General features: G+C 42.9%; 1 protein-coding gene across 7 annotated transcripts in view; it reads left to right on the forward strand.

Annotated features, from left to right (window-relative positions):
- The window catches only part of ENOX1 (ecto-NOX disulfide-thiol exchanger 1), a 454,877-nt gene that overhangs the window by 132,412 nt on the left and 304,279 nt on the right, over positions 1 to 18,186 (forward strand). The window contains exon 1 of one of the 7 annotated variants that reach the window (XM_069970549.1): positions 3,074 to 3,133. The exons of the other annotated variants lie outside the window; for them this stretch is intronic. The gene's annotated coding sequence lies outside the window, so the exon portion shown is untranslated. Of the gene's footprint in view, positions 1 to 3,073; positions 3,134 to 18,186 lie in introns of those variants that run through there. 7 annotated transcript variants of the gene reach the window in all.

Raw genomic sequence — 18,186 nt, forward strand, 5'->3', positions numbered from 1 at the left:
GTGTAGGTGTGACAGAAAATTTACACTGTCTTATTTTCGGGGAAACACTGGGTATGTATATATATATATCTCTGCCCGGGCAGGTGATTTAAGAGTAGCTCTCCATGACAAACATTTACCTGGATAGGGACAGCAAGAATTTAATTGGTTTCTCTTGTCAACAGCGCTGTTCATTTTTGCACCTCCAGGTATCGTCTTTAACCCTGCTTAAAGATGATAGATTATTAGTTTTTCCTTGTAGTGCCTAAAGGTACCATAGAGGTGAAAGTCTTTAGGACAGCCACTTAGTAAGACATTTCTCCTTGACATGTGTTCTGTTCTGGGAGTTACCATAAGTGGAGATATTTTAATATCTCTGCAGTGTAAAGTGAGGTTTACTGGTCTGTGTCTTTTTTCATTATTATTCCCAGGCTTGTAGTTAAGATGCAGACACAGTATGCTAAAGTAATCTTAACATGTTATTAACAGATGCATTGCTCAGAATTGCTTACAATAAACCCACATTTCAGTGCCCCCTCTTAATATTGCATTTTATTGGTTTAAGGTGGTTAACATAAATTATCCTGAATAATCTATTATACGGCTATTAGGGGGTTTTGTAAACTCCAAAGCTTTGGTGGTGCAGGATAGCCACATCCATAGGATTCCCTTATATGAAATAGTGTGTGTGTGTGTGTGGGGGGGGGGGGGGGGTGTACGCAGAAGTTGTACCTTTTAAGGAGAAGTCCAGGGGGAGGTGTACGCAGAAGTTGTACCTTTTAAGGAGAAGTCCAGGGGGGGGGGGGGGGTACGCAGAAGTTGTACCTTTTAAGGAGAAGTCCAGGGGGGGGGGGGGGACGACTAAAAAAAATCATTGGGGGTGGGGGATAAAAAAACAAGTTATAGTCACCTGCTCAACCAATCATTGACTGGGGCAGGACACTACTGCAGCCACTGATTGGTTGAGTGGACTAAATGCCACCCTTTGGTGACGTGGAGCCTGGGTTGTGACATACCAGGGACCATGAAGAAAATGACAGCCGGCGGGGTCCAGGAGCTCCACTGAGCGGGGCAGTGCGGGCTCCAGGAATGGTAAGCATATTGGGGAAGGGTTAGACCGGTGCAAACTGCCCACAACAAACAATCAAAGCTAAGCTTTCAGATCTGGTAAAAGGAAAGAGAGCTGTGATTGGTTATTGTGGGCAGTTTGAACCAGTCTAAATTTTACACCCTTTGATAAATCTCCCCCATTGTGTTTTTTTTTTATTTTTTTTATTTCCCCCCTTAATGATTTTTTAGTTCCCCGCTGTACTTCTCCTTTAATGCAGCATTAGAGAACCTTCTCATAGCTCTAAAAAACTGAAAAGACGTGAATAAGTGTAAGAGTGCCGTGAGACTTTTTGCACAACTCTCCTATTCACCCCTATTGTAATATTGAGCAGGAATATGTTGCTTAATTTGAATACAACAGTTCTATCAGGCTATTCAGGTTTTTCAATTCTTTCAAATCAACTGGTTTTAGAAAATTATAAAGATTTGTAATGTGCTTCTATTGAAAAATCTCAAGTCTTCCAGTACTTATCTACAGGAAGTGGTGTTATCCTGTCCAGTCTGACATACAGTAGTGTTCTCTGCTGCCACCTCTTTTCTGGCTCTATCTTTTAATATTTAGTTGTCCCTGGTGTAGACTAGCCTGGATGATATTTCCATTCACTGCACACACAGACTAGAGTATCCTGCTCCTAAATCTCTTTATTGTACATGCTAAGAAGCAGCAGCAGCACAGAGGATGTTGTAGAACAATTCTGAGCAAAAGCAACAACAGTAGGAGGGATGTTCTAGAACAGTACTGAGCAGAAGCAGCAGCAGTGTGAAGGACTTCGTAGAACAGTACTAAACCGTGTAAGCTGTGGTATTTTTTGTAGTCTCTTTGCAGTCTGTTTCCTTTTAATTCTTACCAATCACTCCTCCTCCCCATATATGTCCTCACCCCTGATGGCTACTAGCCTGTCTTAAATAAAGCTGTTTGAATGTAAATGAATTAGAGTTGGAGGATTGGAGGAGCAGGAAAGAAGCCTGATAAGAGAAGAGAGAAGCTTTTTTTCTCTGATAAGGTATACAACAATGTTTTTTACATTTGCTTGTACTATTGATTTATGCAAAGTTGTTCTAACAACAGTGCCTGGTTAAGCCATTGTGCATCTGAAGCCTTTGAGTGAAGAAGTAGAAAGGAAAGGCAGCTTTCTTAGAAATGTATAGGCACATGCTCAACAATAAAGCAGATCTCTAGTGTCAAGACTCTAGCATTTTGGCTGCAGTTTTCTGTAGTTTTAAAACATTTTCCTGTTGAAAACGGTCACTAAAATCTCCATAGTGAATGCCTGCTGTATGTAAATGGCAAAATACACCAATATAGCTCTCTAGTGATATCTCTCAAGAAAAGTGTTATTCTGACATAATGAAATTTCAACTGGATTGCCAAGCAGTAGCCTGGAATTGGCCATATAGGATGCTAAGCTTCAGTCCTCAGGAAAGTTTGCGGCACTCACTTACTTGTAACACTGACTTTCAAGAAGCCGCAAAAGTCTGGTGCCTAAATTGTCAGAATAAGAAGGAAGGCAGACTAGCATGTAAAGCAGCAAGATTATGAAGGTGGCTGCTGTTGCATGTCACAGGTTTTTTTTGACTGCATTTACTTGCTTTATTTTCCCTTGAAATGTGACACTGCTTTTTTCATGCTGGCACTAATGTAGTAAATGGGGGCTGAATGCTTTCATTCTGAGCAGATTTGTGCTCAGCAGAGAAGATGCGAAACATGAAGTCATAATGCTATTTTTAGGTTGAACACATGAGCTCATCTGTGTCACAATGACATAAGACAGACCGTACATCTATGCGGTGCTGCTGCCATTTACTCTACTGATCAATCTGGAAAGAGAGAGGAGAGCTGGCCCGTAATCATCACCTAATACAGGAGAGCAGGGGCTCGCAGACTGCCATCGCTTCTTGTTACACTGATTATCAATCCACTCATCGACCAACTGGAGGAAGAACATAACTTTCCTGTCACTGCCATCCGCTGACAAGGGGTTTTGCCTTTGCAGAGGTTTCACTTTTCTTTGTTTCTGGAATATGCTTGAAAAGAGAAGATGATGTAAGCTCTTCTGTTCATTTACTTATTCATTTAATTTTTTTTTTCATCCTCATGTTGCTCTTCACAGTATTGGAAGATTATAGTGCGCAGTTATGCTCTGCAGGATGTAAAATTGGCAGAAATGCTTTTAGATGTCTGGAGTTTAGTAGGAGTACTAGGAATGGAAATCTCATAAGAAGCAGGAGTTGTGCTTTGTAAGGGTTTTGTTCACACTATAAAATATGTGCAGAAATTTCCAGTGGCTATGTGCGGCCTCTGCTTGATGTTCTGCCTGTCCCATTGACTCAATGAATTTCTCAAACTCAATCTGCCGTCCGCACAAAGAATTGACCTGCCGTGCTTGAAATTTATTTGCGTATTCCTAAGTGTGAACATACTATAAGAGTGGGAAGGGAGCTATGTATCTGTTGTCCCCCATAAACTGCTTTCACCTTTCTATAGATTTATTGAGACCTTTTTGAACATCCATACAATATAGCTTAGAAAAAGCACTCAAAAATTTCTGTGCAGCATGAAGATTGTCAGGAGTCTGCCGGGCGTTTTTAAAGCAAGTGCCCTCCCTTCTGGCATCGACCTTTCATCTATGTCTGACTGTAGTCTTTGTCATACACTGTCCTCTGCAGATAGGTGCCAGTCAAGCCCAGTGAAACCTGACATTCACTGTTTCCTTGCGCTTCTTAAAGAGAAAGTCCTACTATAATGAAAAACACCAGGCAGGCTTGGAGGGTGCAAGAAAATAATATACAACTAAACCTGCCCCTCGTTGTGCCTTGGTTGCACTGCTCCTTAGTCCTGTTGATGCTGCCGACTGCCATCTTCTGCTGGAAACCGGGTATGTCATGTACCAGCTCTTTCAACTGCAACATTGCCCACTCAGCCAGTCAGTCCCAGCCCAGTCACTGATTGGCTGAGCAAGCAATCACTCAGCCAGGTACATGACGTTGCAGCTAGAAGAGCTGTAGGACACCGGTGGCTGTCAATGGGTCCAAGGAGCAGCACTACTGGGCACCAGGAGAGGTACGTTTACAGTGTTTATTCTCCCCCCCCCCCCCCCCTTGCCTGTCTGCATTTTTTCAGTTTTGTGGGACTTCTCCTTTAAGCCCCTTTACAACTTGGAGCCAACCTGAAGAAGAAGCACGCCTGCTGTAGCTTAGCATTGTATATTTTAACTAGCTGTCTGGGGATGGTCTATATTTGCTCATTTGCTTCACATCCCAATTCCCTGGTATGTTACTTTGCCAGAGTGTTGAATATAGTTAACACAATTTTTTTGACACTATGAAGATCAGATATAATGTAAAAACCCATGAATGTTTTCATGCATGGTGTGAGGAACATGACAGAGCGTTCAAGGTGTTGACTAGGCCTCCCAAGTTCCCCAAAACTCAATCTGATCAGCCATATGTGGAATGTGCTTTAAAACAGGTTTGTTTCATGGACACCGCACCGCTCAACTTAAACTGTACCTGTCACTATAGCTTTCTAAATCTTATTCAACAGGGATGGGAAATAAAGCATATTTGAAATTTACATTAATATCTTTTTTTTTTTTTTTTTTTTAATTTATTTCACATCCCCTGCTGATTTAGATTTTGAAAGTTCTAACAACAGGGACACTCTGAAGGTCTTTAAAGGATTGACTTTGCCCCTGACCACTATGTGTGTGCATAATTTTGTCAACCTAGCAACACAGCACAACCCCCTCAAGTGGGAGAAAGGTATTGTGTAGTGTTTTCTTTCTGAAGGTTGGAACGCCTGGGATTGAGGATTTGTCTCAGTGTCTGATACCACAAGACCCCTACAGAGCTCTTGTCCATGCCTGGATGTTGAGTTTTCCTGGTGCAATGAAGGGGACATACAGTATACTATGTTATTAGGGTGTGTTCACACGTACAGGATCTGCAGCAGATTTGATGGCTTTGATTTGCTTTGAGTCTGCACCATCAAATCTGCTGCAGATCCTATATGTGTGAACGCACCCTAAGGCTGGGTTCACACTACGTATATTTCAGTCAGTATTGTGGTCCTCATATTGCAACCAAAACCAGAAGTGGATTGAAAACACAGAAAGGATCTGTTCACACAATGTTTAAATTGAGTGGATGGCCGCCATTTAATGGCAAATATTTGCTGTTATTTTAAAACAGCGGCTGTTATATTGAAATAATGGCAGTTATTTACTGTTATATGGCAGGCATCCACTCAATTTCACCATTGTGTGAACAGCCTTAAAGGGGTTGTCCGGCGCTAAAAAATTATTCACAGAATAACACACATTACAAAGTTATACAACTTTGTAATGTATGTTATGTCTGTGAATGGCCCCCTTCCCCGTGTCCCACCACCCCCACCCGTGTACCTGGAAGTGTGGTGCGCTATACATACCTGTCACGTGCCGACCACGGTCTCCGATCCTCAGCAGTGACGTCTTCTTCGGACGGCCAGCGGATCTTCCCGAGTGCCGGCCGCCCTCTGCAGCGTCATCCGAAGCTCAGCCGCGATTGGCTGAGCATAACGGTGCTCAGCCAATCGCGGCTGAGCGGCTGATGACGCGGCCACGTCATCAGCTGCTAAGCTGCGATTGGCTGAGCACAGTTATGCTCAGCCAATCGTGGCTGAGCTTCGGATGACGCTGCAGAGGGCGGCCGGCACTCGGGAAGATCCGCTGGCCGCCCGAAGAAGACGTCACTGCTGAGGATCGGAGACCGTGGATGACACGTGACAGGTATGTATAGCGCACCACACTTCCGGGTACACGGGTGGGGGTGGTGGGACACGGGGAAGGGGGCCATTCACAGACATAACATATACAAAGTTGTATAACTTTGTAATGTGTGTTATTCTGTGAATAATTTTTTAGCGCCGGACAACCCCTTTAAGTGACCAGCCTTAAGCAGGTTGTTTCAATGTTGACCTGCTTTGGTGACATGAAAGGTGGGTATATAATATTGCATCATAGTATGTTTTAACATTATGGCTGATTAGTATATATCAACTGAATTTAGTTGAATGATCAAACTCTTTCATATAATATAAAGCAGGAAATTGTAATTTCTTATTTTAACATTATGTTCGGCAGTACTTTCTGAATAGCTATTGAGGACCAATTTCACCAGCATTGCTAGAGAACTAAATGTCATTGAGCCTCTGCTCTCTGGCTATTATTAAGACTAAATATACCTGGAAGAGCGGAGCCCACATTTGTAGTTTCATTAAAGGACTGTTCACTTTAGGAGCAGTCAGCAGTTTTTGTGCGGTTTCCTGGTATTAAGTGACCATAGGAAGGGTTTCCTTGTTAATACGTTTCATCTGTATTGAAGCAGATGCCGGTTTGAGAATGAAGAGGGAGGCTTATAGTGCCGGTATTTCTTTTTATGGTTAATGCATTTCCTCTTTGTTTTCTAGTAATGTGTTCATTTTTTGGAAGTTTAGGTTTTTGAAGCTCTCTGTATTTCTAAGGCCCTCGCTGACCTTGCTTTCTGTACTTTGCCGTGTTGAGATTCAGAAGCACATGAGCAAGAAGTCATTAAGTTTAAAGAAAACTGAATCTCAATGGAGCCCAAGCTGTCTCTTTCCTATACAGAGATGTGTGCAATCTGATCAAAAGTGACCTCTTTATTCAGTGCATCAGTGGGATCCACATCTCCTTATCTCTCACCACTATTATTTTCTGAGATGCCTTAAAGCGGACCGGTCAGCTCTCCTGACATGTATGAAATGGCACTTCTGTAACACCTTAGCATTCTGCATTATGCTATGTGGCTCTTTCTAGAAATGTATGAATACATTGACAGCTGGATGTTACCACTCTCTTAGCCAAGCTGGTGTGACCCTACACACTCTGTGTCCAGTCAAAGCTAATAGTAGCAATCTGTAATGCCCAGTTGTCAACCTATTTTCAGTGTGCCAACACATTTCCCGGGGGAATAACATAGAAATGACACAACACAGATGGCTAAAGATGCTCCAAAATTGTTATTTCATGGGGAATAAAAGTATCTTCTTGTATTAGTTGTATTCATGTATCCTGAAGGTTTGGAAATCTTTCATTGTATATGCTGAAGGTGTCCATAGGCTTCCCATTTACATGCAGAGGCCAAAGGAGTGCCCTTTTGGGTGGTAAACTACCATATTGCATCCTTTTAAGGAGATATATATATATAATATAGCCATTAAACAAATACTGTTAGGCCTATAAATGACAAAGTATGACATCTGTCAAAATTGTCCTTATAATGGATATCTGTGGATGCTCACTGTTCATTGAAGGGGTTTCCCGATTGTTAGAAATTATCCTCTGTCTACAAAATAAGGCATATTTACCTTGTTGCAGGTTTGGCTGACCATGGGGCCCTTAAAGGGAACCTGTCACCACGGACGCGGGCACAGAGCCCGCCCAACCCCCTGGTGCAGCCCCCAGATACTTGCCCTTTCCGGCGAGTCCCCCTCCCGGAGCCGGTCCCAGGACGAAGATATCAGCGCCTGAAGCCGTGCGCACGCGCTGGAGAGATGAATATGATGCCCATAGAGAATGACGGCTCCATTCATTCTCTATGGGCATCGGACTCATCTCAGGTAATTTGCATACAGTGCGCACATGTCTTCGGGTGCTCGTATCTTCATCCCAGGATTGGCTTCAGGAGCGGGACTCGCCGGAAAGGGTAAGTATTCAGGGGGTCGGGCGGACTCTGTGCCCGCGTCCCCGGTGACTGGTTCCCTTTAATCCCAAGAATGGGACCCAGATTCTCCCATTGAACTGAAGGGGGGGGGGTATGCACATTTGGCCTTCTCCATCCATTCTCTGTGGTAGGGGATAACTTCTAATGATGGTACAATCCCTTTGATGGTCACTATCAGTGGAGCGACCTAAGGCACCGATACCGTTAATGTCTTCCCCTTCTTCTGAACTCCTCCCCCCAAAGTGGTGGAACAGCCAATAGCCAACCAACACACAATTTGCATTAAACATTTCAGGTGGATGTCAGGAGTCCCAACTCTCTGCGAAAAACTCTGGAAAAGAGGAAGACTGACAGCTGAACTACCCAGGTTCTTTGGGGAAACTCTGATGATATAACTGTCCATATACACTGTATATGGTAAGAGCTACATCATTGGAGCCAGCAACATATTCTGCTCTTCTGTCTCCTCCTGATGTATACTTTTTACAGACGGCTAAAACTCAGTGTGAACCGAGCCTAAAACAGACATGTCAGGAGAGCTGACAGCAGGTCCTTCTGAAGCCGCCGTAGGGAACTCATCTGTGTAAATTTTATAAATCATGTAACTTATGAAATTGTGGAGTGTGAGACATTTTGATAGATTTCCAATATTGTTCCGTTACTCAGTAGTCAAATAGAAGACATGATATGGAAGTTAATAATGTAATCTCTGCATTTCTAGACTATGCCAGCAAAAAAGGAGTGAAATAATTTGCGAGCCAGAATGACTGCAGTTATTGTAGACTGGCATAATACTACATCAGCACCGAAAGAGAGCCTGTACGGGTTTACATCTGGAGGAGCAGTGATGTCTGAGGAAAGCTAACCTTGTTTCAATGGGGCGTTTAAAGTGATGTAGTTTATGTTGTAATCGTAGCGGTAACTGCTTCTATTCCTACCAATTATGAATGTTATCATTGTGAAATAGTGAACATTACAATGCTCCCAGCCTGTCCTTTCCGCTTAGGCTGGTTTGATATTAATGAAAGTGGCCCACGCCCCAATGCTTTAGGAAGCCTCTTTTCTCTAAAAAGGTAATCTTTACCGTGCTTAAAGTGGAATCTCATCTGCTCCGACAGAAATGTAACCAGACGGCCTTCCTGGTGGCAATGGCCCTTAAGCGGAGATGTTAATTCAGATATTTTTCATGACTTACATGAAGGGAGAGGTCACCCAGATAAGAAAGTGAACAGTATGAAGTGGTGACATTCAGCAAGTCCTTGTCACTTGCAGCTATTAGCATGCTCAGCCTGCTGCTATGTTTTATTGCCTTGTGTGCTCGCCTTGACCAGGCTGGGAGGCTTGGAACACAGGAAGCTGTAAATGCAGCACAAGTTATTTGTTTCTTGCTCAAATGCTTTATGTTTGCTGAAATTCTCCTCCATCCTAGTGTGCAACTAAAATGTAGAGGTGAATGGGAAAAATTTAATAATTTATGTCCCTAGGTTGTGAAGGTGTGACTCTGTAAGGTAGGTTTAGAACGTGTAATCGAGATTATTCTAAAACATCTCACATCTTATTCAGTAAGGGTTATCTTTACAGCAGATCCTTAAAGTGATTCTCAGAAAAATATAAATAATTACCCCTAGAAAGCTAAGGTATATTGTTCATAGGGGAGTATAGAGCCAAATGTGTATAGATGTGTTAAAGGGGTTATCCAGCGCTACAAAAACATGGCATTTTTCCGCCTACTGTGGTCTCCAGTTTGGGTGGGGTTTTGAAACTCTGTTCCATTTAAGTAAATGGAGCTTAATTGCAAACCACACCTGAAATGTACACAACACTAGGGGAAAAAGTGCCCTTGTTTTTGTAGCGCTGGATAACCCCTTTTAGGGTACAAACCCACTTGACGTATTTGCTGCGTGAATCAGTCTTAAAAATAAGCAGGCAAAAAGCAGGTTGGCTTTATACGATTGTTCTGCTTTAAAATACGCAATTGCGTATTTTTGAAGCGTGAAGCTTGTTAGCAAGCATCAGTTGTTAAAATACGCAATTGTGTATTTTTGAAGCGTGAAGCTACATGCATTTTTCGCACAGGTTGTTAACAACTGATGCTTTGCTAACAACAAGCTTCACGCTTCAAAAATACGCAATTGCGTATTTTAACGCAGAACAATTGTATAAAGCCAACCTGTGTTTTGCCTGCTTATTTTTAAGACTGATTCACGCAGCAAATACGTCAAGTGGGTTTGTACCCTTAATGTTTTGGGAATTATATTACTACTGATGTGGGGGCTCATAGAATGCAGTCTTTATAGGTGTCCCGTCCACATACTAAATGAAAAGGCCTGGACCAAATACAGGTCTGTTTGTATGAACCCAAGAGATTGGCTTTTGATTCCCGCTGTCTGCCAGCCCTGGGAGCAAGCAAGCGGCAACCTGTCAGGTCAGTGCTTGCTTGCTCCTTGTTCCCTGCTTGCTGCCAGACGATCTAAAGAGCCCATAGAAGACAGCAGCAATCTGCAGTAGATCGTTGCTATCATAGTTGTTAGTCTTTCAACATGTTGAAAAGACAATGATCAGTCGACATTGTGCATTTCAGCTAATGGTTGCCTTTTATTATATAAGGCAATTATCTGCCATAATGGCCGATAATCGGCCAAGTCATAGATGGGAATTGGAATAGTCCGACATACACAATATAACATGCTGCATTTATATCCACCAAAGAAAATTGATTTAAAAAAAACAGCATACTGATGTCAGCCCAGTATTCTTATTAATCTAAAGCAATACTGTCACCCCCTTACTCTATGTGCTATTCTCTCCACCGTCCACAAGCCTAGATGCTGCACATGTGATACTGTACATACCTGTATAATACTTGTCTGTGTCTTCTTTCTGCACTAAAATAGCTTCATTTTATCAGTAGATAGAGGCACCTAGGTGGGGCTACATGGCAGTTGGCATCCATCTCTCCTGTATGGACTGTGTCACCTAGGTGGGGCTTTATGGTAGTTGGCCTCCATCTCTCCTCTATGGACAGTGTCACCTAGGTGGGGCTTCATGGCAGGTAGGTGCCATCTCTCCTCTATGGACAGTGTCACCTAGGTGGGGCTTCATGGTAGTTGGCCTCCATCTCTCCTGTATGGACTGTGTCACCTAGGTGGGGCTTTATGGTAGTTGGCCTCCATCTCTCCTCTATGGACAGTGTCACCTAGGTGGGGCTTCATGGTAGTTGGCCTCCATCTCTCCTCTATGGACAGTGTCACCTAGGTGGGGCTTCATGGCAGGTAGGTGCCATCTCTCCTCTATGGACAGTGTCACCTAGGTGGGGCTTCATGGTAGTTGGCCTCCATCTCTCCTCTATAGACAGTGTCACCTAGGTGGGGCTTTATGGTGGTTGGCCTCCATCTCTCCTCTATGGACAGTGTCACCTAGGTGGGGCTTCATGGCAGGTAGGTGCCATCTCTCCTCTATGGACAGTGTCACCTAGGTGGGGCTTCATGGTAGTTGGCCTCCATCTCTCCTGTATGGACTGTGTCACCTAGGTGGGGCTTTATGGTAGTTGGCCTCCATCTCTCCTCTATGGACAGTGTCACCTAGGTGGGGCTTCATGGTAGTTGGCCTCCATCTCTCCTCTATGGACAGTGTCACCTAGGTGGGGCTTCATGGCAGGTAGGTGCCATCTCTCCTCTATGGACAGTGTCACCTAGGTGGGGCTTCATGGTAGTTGGCCTCAATCTCTCCTCTATGGACAGTGGCACCTAGGTGAGGCTTCACAGCAGTTGGGTTTCCATTACTCCAATATGGACAGTGGTAGATGAAGGAGCCAGAATGATGGCGCTTCACGGCTTCAGGTTTAATGAAGTAAAACGATGAATTTTAATGGTCTCATAAACAACGTGTTTCGAGGCATAAATTGCCCTACTTGACAAAGGGGCAATTTATGCCTCGAAACACATTGTTTATGAGACCATTAAAATTCATCGTTTTACTTCATTAAACCTGAAGCCGTGAAGCGCCGTCATTCTGGCTCCTGTGGTCCCCGCCTACCCCGAGGATCCGACACTTCATCTACCATTCTCCATTCCCTGATCTCCTGGCTTGGGATCTCGGGATCTACCCTTGGAGCCTGGCTGCTACGGCTACTACCTCTCTCTTCACTGTTTTATTATCAGCTTGTTCAACCTACAATCTGTTGTTTACGTTATCACCCTATGGCGCCCTTTCCACTTTTTTAGCCCTATATGGACAGTGGCACCTAGGTGGGGCTTCATAGCAGTTGGGTTCCATCACTCTTATATGGACAGTGGCACCTAGGTGGGGCTTCATAGCAGTTGGGTTCCATCACTCCTATATGGACAGTGGCACCTAGGTGGGGCTTCAGGGCAGTTGGGTTCCATCACTCCTATATGGACAGTGGCACCTAGGTGGGGCTTCAGGGCAGTTTTGCTCAATCTCTCCTATATGGACAGTGGCAGTTAGTGGGTAGAGAGCCTAACTGCCATGAAGAACCACCTAGGTGCCAGCGTCAACCGATAAAATGAGGCGATTTTGGAATAGAAAGACAACACTGACAATATGTATACAGGTATATATTGAATGTGCAACATCTAAGCCCGTGAATGGTGTTGAGACCTGCACATAAGGTAAGGGGGTGACAGTATCACTTTAATGTCTTGTGTCTGGGTGAAATACTGCCATACACTTCTTTGTTTTTAGTACAATTTGAGGTGGTCTATTTTAGTAATATATATCTTCATATTTCTGTGACATGGTACAAATATCCAAATGAATGTTCATGTGATGAGTATTTGTGAACAGAATGGTTAATGAATTTCATAATTTATGGATTAAAATTGATTTATGTCTAGGTTCTATTTGTGCGCTTCTTTCTGAAGGCTTCAAGGTAAATGTAGGAGTCACTCACAGCACTTTGATCATCAGTCCATATTTTACACGTTCTGAGTCAGGGACGTAATGCTGTCTTGCATAGATAGATAGATAGATGCCAGATTGTATACGTTGCTATATGTATGATGAAGAAATGTGGTCTTGTAAGGTACTAATGCCCTATAATAAATATCTGTGGTGCAGTTGAGTCAGAGCGCTTTGTCTTAAGTACAGCAATATTGAGCTGATTGATTGCATCTTTGTTAATAGCAAAGTATCAGACATTACTCATCCAGCTCAGCTCTTCAAGTGTTGTCGCTCAAAACATATTTATATGGCACATCTAATATACTGAGTCAACCAAATGAAAGCCGTGTCAACTTTAAAGGAAATGCTTTATAAATGAATATCTAAAATCTTATGTAACCTGTAACAAGATCACAGCAGAGGTACAACAAGGTAGTCAATGAGCTGGAACCCCTTAGTTACTTTAAATAGGAAGGTTGTTCCTAAACTTTAAAAAACCCAAATCAACAGTATATGTGATATGAAGCAAGTTTGCAATTTACATTCATTTTTTTTTTTACTTAGCACTTCCTGTATTCTGACTTTTTTTCTAAGAGTCTAAACACGGGGGGGGGGGGGGGGAGAGATTTATCAAAGGGTGTAAAATTTAGACTGATGCAAACTACCCACAGCAACCAATCACAGCTCAGCTTTAGGCAGTGCTGAAAGGAAAGCTGAGCTGTGATTGGTTGCTGTGGGCAGTTTGCACCAGTCTAAATTTTACACCCTTTGCTAAATCTCCCCCCATGTGTTTAGTCTCTCTTCTTCTTTTTTTTTTTTTTTTTTTTTTAACCAGAGCAAGACTAAAAATCTGCCTTCAGGAGACTGGACCTGGATTTCTGGTAAGTACAGCTTTGTTTTACAGCAAAAAAATAGAGAATGTAAGTTCCAAACTTGCTTTATTTTACATCTACTGTTGATTTAGAATTTTGAAAGTTATAAGACCAGTAACTTTTTGAAGTGGTACACCATTGGGGAGGGTGGCCAGGCAAATGAGGGAATTAATGTGTTCTGCCTCACGCACTTTCAAAGATATATATAAGTGGTATTTATCCTTAAGGATAGTGAACTTTCTCCTTTTGAGAACTAATCTGGATTAACTACTCTGTTGGTCTAATTCATGAATCCTAATTTGATGTTCAGCCTGATTGATGTGGCTCTTTGTCGGAAAGACAACAACATTTTTTCCCTTAATTTGTTAATCCATTGTTTGTTACATTGCCAGCAAATTCCACAGACCCAATACCCTCACAACAAGAGATCTGTTCATAGACATTGTATGCTCCTATATTGTACAGTTTGGGGTGTATCCTTCTAAAATAAAGTTGATCTGCTGTGTGGTTTTAAAGTGCACTATATAGTTTAGTACTTTTCGAAACCTTGTAAACCTCATAATATATCTTATCTTTCCTAATCCGGCTCCCTTCTGCCCTCTCCTCCGAAACCTTAAAGGCGTAGTGCGGCGGTAAACAATTATTCACAGAATAACACACATTACAAAGTTATACAACTTTGTAATGTATGTTGTGTCTGTGAATGGCCCCCTTCCCCGTGTCCCACCCCCCCCACCCGTGTACCCCGAAGTGTGGTGTGCTATACATACCTGTCACATGCCGACTCGTCTCCGATCTTCAGTCTGCGATGTCGTCTTCGGACGGCCCGGCCGAATCCCTCCGAGCGTCCTGAGTGCCGGCCGCCCTCTGCCGCGTCATCGGCTGCTCAGCCGCGATTGGCTGAGCACAGTTTGGCTGAGCCAATCGCGGCTGAGCAGCTGCTTAGTTATTTCTTGTTCTTACACAGCACACTACCCGCTTACAAAGGGATCAGGTTACATGTTGCACATAGAAGCCAATGAGAGCCAGGGTGACTGGAGAAAGCCAGAGACAGAAAAGAGTGTACAGTGATGCCTTGGATTACGAGCATAATTCGTTCCGGGACCGTGTTTGTAATCCAAATCCACTCTTAAACCAAAGCAAATTTTCCCATAAATCATTGAAATGCAGACAATTGGTTCCACACCCCAAAAATAATGATTTATTATTCTGAATAACATGTAAAACAAATAAAACATTCAGCAACAGCAAAATATGTGATATTATAAGTTACTGTACAGTAATGAAGAGGATGGGAAACACAAGGGCTGACAGAGACTGCAGGGAGTATGAAATAATGAGCAGGACAGATGTGGGCACAGTATAGCAGCACTCTGTCCGGGAAGAGAGGGGTTACAGCTATGGAGAGATTACCTCCACAGTCCTGTCCTCTGATGTAAGCCCCAGCCTGAAGTGGATCTGCTATCATTTGGAAGGTGAGGGAGACTTCCTGGGTTAGAGTACAGTGCGGTAGACCCCGCAGACCATGTCCCTCCTCTACTCGCGCTCCCACCCAGTTCAGGGAACTCTTAAACCGAAGCAGTGCTCTTAAACCAAATCACAATTTTGGAAAAACAAGAGAGCTCTTAAACCAAGTTACTCCTTAACCAAGGTACCACTGTACATAAGTTTTCTGAGCGTATTAAATATCCCCTGTGCTGGAGTACATGCTTAGAGTGCTCAGCACAGCTCTATAATACCCTCTATTCTACTGCTGCTTCTCATGGTGTGCATATAGACATAGTACAGCAGGATTACCTCTCTCTCATAGACAAGGGATTGGAAAACTCTGGACCTCTAGCTGTTGCAAAATTACAATTCCCATCATGCCTGTACAGAGAGAATTAAAGTTTTAGCTGTCCAGGCATGATGGGAATTGTAGTTTTGATGGAGCTGAAGGTTACCTATCCCTGTCATCCTTGCCCAACTCACTAGCTCTGGGGAAAAAATAATGATGAAACATACTGTATGTATGTGTTAACAGCTATGCACACCTTTGCCACCATTTCATTCTACTTTTGCATCTAAAATGAAAAATAACTGAGCAATAGGGGTGAATACAAATTGTTTTGTTTGCACAGCTTTTGTACCAACTGATCCATCTCCTAGATAAAAGATGGCCCTCAAATAATAATAGTGCTTTTATTTGTATAGCGCACACAGATTCCGCAGAACTTTACATTGTTTTGCCAATTATTGCTTCCTGTCCCCATTAAGGCTCACAATCTAAATCCACCTATCTGTATGTTTTGGGTGTGGGAGGAAACCGGAGTACCTGGAGGACCCCAGCGCTGCAAGGCTACAGTGCTAACCACTGAGCCACCGTGCTGCCCATCAAACCCTCTATAATCTTATAATGGTTTTTCTTCCAAAAGTAATCCACTTGTTGATAACCTACTAAATGTATAGGAACTGTAGGGGAAAAAAACAGCAGTGCAACACCAACACCTACTACAAAGTTGCCTTATTTTTCAATTCCTGGCCTCTTGAGGTATATATTGCCAGCTTTTCTGGAAAGTATGTTAATGTCTCATATGGTAAGATGGTTAAGTCTACTGCAAGTCTAGGTTAAGTATTCTGAACTTCTGTAAGAGATGATCAAGGATGTCTGTGACATTTGCAGAAATACTCATTCATCCATTGCCGTTGCTATGTGGCGGTTTGCAATTCCAGAGCCTCATTTTACTGCCATGCAAATCCCAGGTGCATTTTCTAGGTGACAGATCGGACAATTTAGTAGGCTAGGCCATACATTTTAATAAATCCTCCCACTTTTCCTTCAATTTAAAAGCCTGCAATGAATCTGTTAAATCTTTTAGTATCACTATTACAACGTATAATGGAACATGGACAATGCTGCCGAGAAAATTTCTTCATTAGAATATTAGTTAAGTGGCTCTTGGCAGAGTAATAGAAACATTAAATGAATTTATAAAGCCATTGAAGAATTAGCTTACAGTCTCTGGCAGTGATTACCTTTTGTCAATATAACAAATAACACGAAAAGTAGATGGAGGTATTTAGGCTGAATAAATATTAACACAGTGAAAGGAAGAAAAGAAGAAAAAATAAGTTGGCCTGGAGGGTCTTTGTGGCTATGAACTTCTTGTAGAACCGATAAAATTGCTAATAACATTCTACTCCTATCTCAGTCCACATACATGACTGATAACCAATCAAAACATTGCATGGTTGTACCCTTTGCTTCATGGTGACCATTGCTACTTGTTGTTAAACATGATGTAGAGAATAACAGTAAAAAAGGGAAAGATTTACAAGGTTGTCTGATCAGGAGAGGCCATTATTGTTCGGTACCTTCCTCAACACTGAACCAGTGAGTTCGCAATTTTTATTGAATTCAGTTATAAGAGACAATGTGGGTGATTCATCCAAACGATCTACAGGAATCTGTGTTTGTCGCCAGTCTAGATGAGCAGATGAAACACTGCAGAAAAACCACCAGCTGAATTAAGCTTCCATCTTGTATTCCTTTTGTTGCTAATTACGCCCAGAGATTTTTTAAATATCTATGCGTGTAATAGGGTCCTTAATTCCAAGGCATTTGCAAATTTCCATCATGTGGGGAGCAGCGGGGGGGGGGGCCGCCTGAAGAATCCTTTAGATTTTTCGGGCGGCCCATTGAAGTCCGCACTGGTTCAGTGTAATAGGGCCATTACTTCAAATGTTTATTTTATTCAGCCCTGAATAGGCAAGTTTAAAGTTGGTTTGTTTTATTGAAAGTCTGCTATATATCTATATCATAAAAATCAAAGTCTGTCTGTCTTTCTGTCTGTCTGTCTGTCTGTCTGTCCTCTATAGACTTCCAAACGCCTGAACCGTTTGACCCCAAATTTGGCACACAGATACATTGGGTGCCCGGGGAGGTTATTGCGAAGGTCCCGTCCCCGCCAGATGTACAGGAGGGGAGGGGGAGGGGAGGGGAAAGAGAGGCGCCCCATAGAGATGAATGGGAAAATCTCCTCACTGCAAACACAGGTGATATAATTAGCTGCAGCAGACACGGCAGTTGGAGCCTTAGCAACCAATAGGATTACTGCTTTCATTTTCACAGGGAGCAATGGTTGCTAGGAAAGCTGCCTCACAACATCCACAGTAATAACTGGTAGACCCCCTACTCCATCTATACAGTACAAGTATACAGGACCACCTACTCCATCCATACAGTACATGTATATACAGGACCCCCTACTCCATCCATACAGTACATGTATATACAGGGCACAACAGGTATACCAAACTGTGACTGGGTAACACTGCTACACCAGACGTGACCAATACCGCCATACTGTGCTGGATAACACTGTCATACCAGACCTGACCAATACCGCCATACTATGACTGGATAACACTGCCAGACCTGACCAATAGCGCCATACTGTGACTGGATAACACTGTCATACCAGACCTGACCAATACCGCCATACTGTGACTGGATAACACTGTCATACCAGACCTGACCAATACCGCCATACTGTGACTGGATAACACCATCATATCAGACCTGACCAATACTGCCATACTGTGACTGGATAACACCCCC

This window comes from Dendropsophus ebraccatus, chromosome 5 (assembly GCF_027789765.1).
Source record: "Dendropsophus ebraccatus isolate aDenEbr1 chromosome 5, aDenEbr1.pat, whole genome shotgun sequence".
In the NCBI taxonomy this organism is placed as follows: domain Eukaryota; kingdom Metazoa; phylum Chordata; class Amphibia; order Anura; family Hylidae; genus Dendropsophus; species Dendropsophus ebraccatus.